The sequence below is a fragment of the Notolepis coatsorum genome (assembly GCF_963971535.1).
Source record: "Notolepis coatsorum genome assembly, chromosome: 5".
NCBI lineage: Eukaryota > Metazoa > Chordata > Actinopteri > Aulopiformes > Paralepididae > Notolepis > Notolepis coatsorum.
Window position 1 is genome coordinate 53,566,654 of NC_140169.1, and position 7,144 is coordinate 53,573,797.

Sequence of the window (7,144 nt, forward strand, 5' to 3'; positions counted from 1 at the left end):
TTAATTTTAATTATATTCATAGGACCTATCTTACACCTAGGAAGCTATTTGCTATGGGACTGATAACCGACTCTCGGTGCACTTTGTGCTCTCAAAAGGCCACTGGCACTTATATGCATATGTATTGGGATTGCCCACCAGTGGCCCGTTTCTGGAGGTCAATAACGGACAAACTTTCAGATCTGTGTGGCTTAACTATCCCATTCACAGCTGTTACGCTACTCCTGAACGATATAACGACACTACCCGCGTCCGTACAACTGAAAAGGGTTGTCCTAGCGGGCGTCACAGCAGCGAAGAAGCTTATAGCAATGAGATGGAAGGAGCCTGAGAAGCTGACAATGATCAACTGGTCCCTAACTCTATTGGATGTGATTTATCTTGAGATATCCACGGCTCGGGTGATTGGGGTAGGGCAGGCTGGCATTGACCTGTGGTTCGCAGCAGCTGAGAAGGTAAAGACCGCCGTGTGCGGCTGAGCGGGGTTGGGGCGCTTGATCGGGGGGGTCCGGCGGTCTCTGGGGAGGGGGAGGAGGAAATGTCTTGTCTGTCTTGGTTTTTGTCTTGTCCTTCTTAACTTTGGCTGGGGGGATTTTAGGGGGGGTTGGTATTTAGCTATTCTGCGCTATATGTCAATTCACATGCCATCTCCCCAAGGGACTAATATTGGCAGACTGATTGACCTGTCAACCAACTTGGAAGAGGAATTTCTTTCTTCTTACACTTTACCGTCTGCGAGTTTGGCAGTCTTGAACATGTGTAAGGGACCTAGGCTATCTACAGTAAATCTGCGACAACACTCTCATAAACAATCTTTTTAAGTCACTCCACCTTGTAAAGGTGGGGAAAGGTTGCCATGTCTTGAAGACCCCTTTTTGTTATTGAAGTAGCCACTTATATTTGATAGGTTGGACGCTGTTTCTTTTTCTTTTTGTCTTATAATTTATTATTCTGTATTATTATTGTTTGTTATTCTCCTGTGAAGTTATGTTTTTTGTTACTGTGGTTATTGTGTTGTCCTGTTTCATGTAATTAATAATAAAAAAATGTGATCAAAAAAAAAAAGTAATCATATTAGGGGAATATATGTTCTGTTATGCTCTGATGTAAGTTGCATGTTTGCAGCTTTTCCAAAGCTCCAAAGTTTCATCTTGTTAAAACTGAGACACCACGCTGCTCACTCTCTGACTGACTTCATCCTTCATGAGACACCACGCTGCTCACTCTCTGACTGACTTCATCCTTCATGAGACACCACGCTGCTCACTCTCTGACTGACTTCATCCTTCATGAGACACAACGCTGCTCACTCTCTGACTGACTTCATCCTTCATGAGACACCACGCTGCTCACTCTCTGACTGACTTCATCCTTCATGAGACACCACGCTGCTCACTCTCTGACTGACTTCATCCTTCATGAGACACCACGCTGCTCACTCTCTGACTGACTTCATCCTTCATGAGACACCACGCTGCTCACTCTCTGACTGACTTCATCCTTCATGAGACACAACGCTGCTCACTCTCTGACTGACTTCATCCTTCATGAGACACCACGCTGCTCACTCTCTGACTGACTTCATCCTTCATGAGACACCACGCTGCTCACTCTCTGACTGACTTCATCCTTCATGAGACACCACGCTGCTCACTCTCTGACTGACTTCATCCTTCATGAGACACCACGCTGCTCACTCTCTGACTGACTTCATCCTTCATGAGACACCATGCTGCTCACTCTCTGACTGACTTCATCCTTCATGAGACACCACGCTGCTCACTCTCTGACTGACTTCATCCTTCATGAGACACCACGCTGCTCACTCTCTGACTGACTTCATCCTTCATGAGACACCACGCTGCTCACCTTCTGACTGACTTCATCCTTCATGAGACACCACGCTGCTCACTCTCTGACTGACTTCATCCTTCATGAGACACCACGCTGCTCACTCTCTGACTGACTTCATCCTTCATGAGACACCACGCTGCTCACCTTCTGACTGACTTCATCCTTCATGAGACACCACGCTGCTCACTCTCTGACTGACTTCATCCTTCATGAGACACCACGCTGCTCACTCTCTGACTGACTTCATCCTTCATGAGACACCACGCTGCTCACTCTCTGACTGACTTCATCCTTCATGAGACACCACGCTGCTCACTCTCTGACTGACCTCATCCTTCATGAGACACCACGCTGCTCACTCTCTGACTGACTTCATCCTTCATGAGACACCACGCTGCTCACTCTCTGACTGACTTCATCCTTCATGAGACACCACGCTGCTCACTCTCTGACTGACTTCATCCTTCATGAGACACCACGCTGCTCACTCTCTGACTGACTTCATCCTTCATGAGACACCACGCTGCTCACCTTCTGACTGACTTCATCCTTCATGAGACACCACGCTGCTCACCTTCTGACTGACTTCATCCTTCATGAGACACAACGCTGCTCACCTTCTGACTGACTTCATCCTTCATGAGACACCACGCTGCTCACTCTCTGACTGACTTCATCCTTCATGAGACACCACGCTGCTCACCTTCTGACTGACTTCATCCTTCATGAGACACCACGCTGCTCACCTTCTGACTGACTTCATCCTTCATGAGACACAACGCTGCTCACCTTCTGACTGACTTCATCCTTCATGAGACACCACGCTGCTCACTCTCTGACTGACTTCATCCTTCATGAGACACCACGCTGCTCACTCTCTGACTGACTTCATCCTTCATGAGACACCACGCTGCTCACTCTCTGACTGACTTCATCCTTCATGAGACACCACGCTGCTCACTCTCTGACTGACTTCATCCTTCATGAGACACAACGCTGCTCACTCTCTGACTGACTTCATCCTTCATGAGACACCACGCTGCTCACACTCTGACTGACTTCATCCTTCATGAGACACCACGCTGCTCACCTTCTGACTGACTTCATCCTTCATGAGACACCACGCTGCTCACTCTCTGACTGACTTCATCCTTCATGAGACACCACGCTGCTCACCTTCTGACTGACTTCATCCTTCATGAGACACCACGCTGCTCACCTTCTGACTGACTTCATCCTTCATGAGACACCACGCTGCTCACCTTCTGACTGACTTCATCCTTCATGAGACACCACGCTGCTCACTCTCTGACTGACTTCATCCTTCATGAGACACCACGCTGCTCACTCTCTGACTGACTTCATCCTTCATGAGACACAACGCTGCTCACTCTCTGACTGACTTCATCCTTCATGAGACACCACGCTGCTCACTCTCTGACTGACTTCATCCTTCATGAGACACCACGCTGCTCACTCTCTGACTGACTTCATCCTTCATGAGACACCACGCTGCTCACCTTCTGACTGACTTCATCCTTCATGAGACACCACGCTGCTCACTCTCTGACTGACTTCATCCTTCATGAGACACCACGCTGCTCACTCTCTGACTGACTTCATCCTTCATGAGACACCACGCTGCTCACTCTCTGACTGACTTCATCCTTCATGAGACACCACGCTGCTCACTCTCTGACTGACTTCATCCTTCATGAGACACCACGCTGCTCACTCTCTGACTGACTTCATCCTTCATGAGACACAACGCTGCTCACCTTCTGACTGACTTCATCCTTCATGAGACACCACGCTGCTCACTCTCTGACTGACTTCATCCTTCATGAGACACCACGCTGCTCACTCTCTGACTGACTTCATCCTTCATGAGACACCACGCTGCTCACTCTCTGACTGACTTCATCCTTCATGAGACACAACGCTGCTCACTCTCTGACTGACTTCATCCTTCATGAGACACCACGCTGCTCACTCTCTGACTGACTTCATCCTTCATGAGACACCACGCTGCTCACTCTCTGACTGACTTCATCCTTCATGAGACACCACGCTGCTCACTCTCTGACTGACTTCATCCTTCATGAGACACCACGCTGCTCACTCTCTGACTGACTTCATCCTTCATGAGACACCACGCTGCTCACCTTCTGACTGACTTCATCCTTCATGAGACACCACGCTGCTCACTCTCTGACTGACCTCATCCTTCATGAGACACCACGCTGCTCACTCTCTGACTGACTTCATCCTTCATGAGACACCACGCTGCTCACTCTCTGACTGACTTCATCCTTCATGAGACACCACGCTGCTCACTCTCTGACTGACTTCATCCTTCATGAGACACCACGCTGCTCACTCTCTGACTGACTTCATCCTTCATGAGACACCACGCTGCTCACCTTCTGACTGACTTCATCCTTCATGAGACACCACGCTGCTCACTCTCTGACTGACCTCATCCTTCATGAGACACCACGCTGCTCACTCTCTGACTGACTTCATCCTTCATGAGACACCACGCTGCTCACCTTCTGACTGACTTCATCCTTCATGAGACACCACGCTGCTCACCTTCTGACTGACTTCATCCTTCATGAGACACAACGCTGCTCACTCTCTGACTGACTTCATCCTTCATGAGACACCACGCTGCTCACTCTCTGACTGACTTCATCCTTCATGAGACACCACGCTGCTCACTCTCTGACTGACTTCATCCTTCATGAGACACCACGCTGCTCACCTTCTGACTGACTTCATCCTTCATGAGACACCACGCTGCTCACCTTCTGACTGACTTCATCCTTCATGAGACACCACGCTGCTCACTCTCTGACTGACTTCATCCTTCATGAGACACCACGCTGCTCACCTTCTGACTGACTTCATCCTTCATGAGACACCACGCTGCTCACCTTCTGACTGACTTCATCCTTCATGAGACACCACGCTGCTCACTCTCTGACTGACTTCATCCTTCATGAGACACCACGCTGCTCACTCTCTGACTGACTTCATCCTTCATGAGACACCACGCTGCTCACTCTCTGACTGACTTCATCCTTCATGAGACACCACGCTGCTCACTCTCTGACTGACTTCATCCTTCATGAGACACCACGTTGCTCACTCTCTGACTGACTTCATCCTTCATGAGACACCACGCTGCTCACTCTCTGACTGACTTCATCCTTCATGAGACACCACGCTGCTCACTCTCTGACTGACTTCATCCTTCATGAGACACCACGCTGCTCACTCTCTGACTGACTTCATCCTTCATGAGACACCACGCTGCTCACTCTCTGACTGACCTCATCCTTCACGTGTTTCACCTGAACTATTGACGAACGCACACACCTAGTATGATTACTGACTGAACTGAATTGAGTGACCTGATTGGTTTATGGAAATTGAGTACCCATGCTGGACTGAAAATGAATTGTTTATTTTGTGAAATGTTTACTTGTGATTTGAATTGAATCCAATACATGGGAATTTTTTTATTTTGAATTGAGCATGACTCTTGAGTGATTTATGAATTTATGACGAGGTCAAATTGATTGATACATTTTTGCAAACTAGCCTATGATTAAGCTTGCTAATTAGTCTAGGCCTACTATTAATTAAGTGATTTGTCTACCTTTATGTGGTACGGTCTTATGCCGGAGCTATAGGCCTAATTAACCAAGTAAAAAAGTAATTTGATTTGCATTGGCAGGTTTTGGCCCTGTCTGGCGCCCAACTGGAAAAAATATTAAAGGCACTATAAGTAGACACCGCTACAATACTCATTGTAGCTCCGTAAGCTTTTACTGTGACATCCTCAGGGCACGACGCAAAACACAAGTTGATTTCTTGAACTGATTTAATGAAGAAGCATCCGAACCTTCATCCAAACCTTCTTCCAAACCAAACCGTAAAATCTGTGAGTACAAATGCATACAAAAGATACTATTACTATCACAAGTCCATCATCAATAGTTGGAACATCACTAAAACATATACCACAATTATTATCTCCATCAATCAATACCTTATTGGCTGCGTGCCAGTACATGAGAACATCGATGCGTTACTGTAGTGTGTGTCTTCTGTCAGTTTCTTGGAAGATTGTCTTGATACGTTGGCTTGATGGCTTGTTCTTTAGTTATTAGAACGGCAGGTAATTTCACTACCACTCAAGTTCATGGTTCCAACGCAAGAGAAAGAGGGCGGAAACACGTCACCGGATACCAGGGGTGTCAACTCTCGTGAGATTGGTGGTAATTGCACAAATAAAATAGAAAACACAGTGCGCCACTAATATATATCTTATATAAAACAAATAAGAAATACATTGAAAAGCAATTGAGTGTATTATTACTATTATACAAAATAAGCATATAAATTGTAAACATAAATAACTATATTAACCAACTGTTAACCATAGCTGCAGTTACACTCATCATCATCTTTAATAGTATTTACTGGTTAGATTCTTACCTGATGAATTCACCTCCAGCTCAAGGAGACATTCTGTCTTCGCGTGAAGAGGAAACCTTGAGCGAGAAGACACTGCTTGTCGTCCTTCGTCAGTCCTGAGTGTGTTTCTGGATGAGATCTGAGGGTGCGCTCACTTCCTCATAACTTCACTTTCAGAGTCTGGAGACATCAGGTGATCAAACCAGTCTTAACCTGTAAGTGTCACCCTGCAACCTCTGTATGAAAAGTGCTATACAAATAAAGTTATTATTATTATTATTATTATTATTATTATTATTATTATTATTATTATTATTATTATTATTATTATTTATTATTATTATTATTATTATTATTATTATTATTATTATTATTATTATTAGGTATGTGCCCTTATTCATGTATTTATGTATTATGAACAGTGTATGTGCCCTTATTCATGTCTTTATGTATTATGAACAGTGTATGTGCCCTTATTCATGTCTTTATGTATTATGAACAGTGTATGTGCCCTTATTCATGTATTTATGTATTATGAACAGTGTATGTGCCCTTATTCATGTATTTATGTATTATGAACAGTGTATGTGCCTTTATTCATGTCTTTATGTATTATGAACAGTGTATGTTCCTTTATTCATGTCTTTATGTATTATGAACAGTGTATGTTCCTTTATTCATGTATTTATGTATTATGAACAGTGTATGTTCCTTTATTCATGTATTTATGTATTATGAACAGTATGTGCCCTTATTCATGTCTTTATGTATTATGAACAGTGTATGTTCCTTTATTCATGTA

The 7,144-nt window shown here is 45.0% G+C and overlaps 1 protein-coding gene across 1 annotated transcript in view; it reads right to left on the reverse strand.

Annotated features, from left to right (window-relative positions):
• Positions 1-6,467, reverse strand: part of LOC311228190 (uncharacterized protein) — a gene marked incomplete at its 3' end in the record, with an annotated part of 33,744 nt that extends 27,277 nt beyond the window's left edge. The window contains exon 1 of the mRNA XM_084314102.1: positions 6,364-6,467. The remainder of the gene's footprint in view (positions 1-6,363) is intronic.
• Positions 6,468-7,144: the final 677 nt, after the last annotated feature.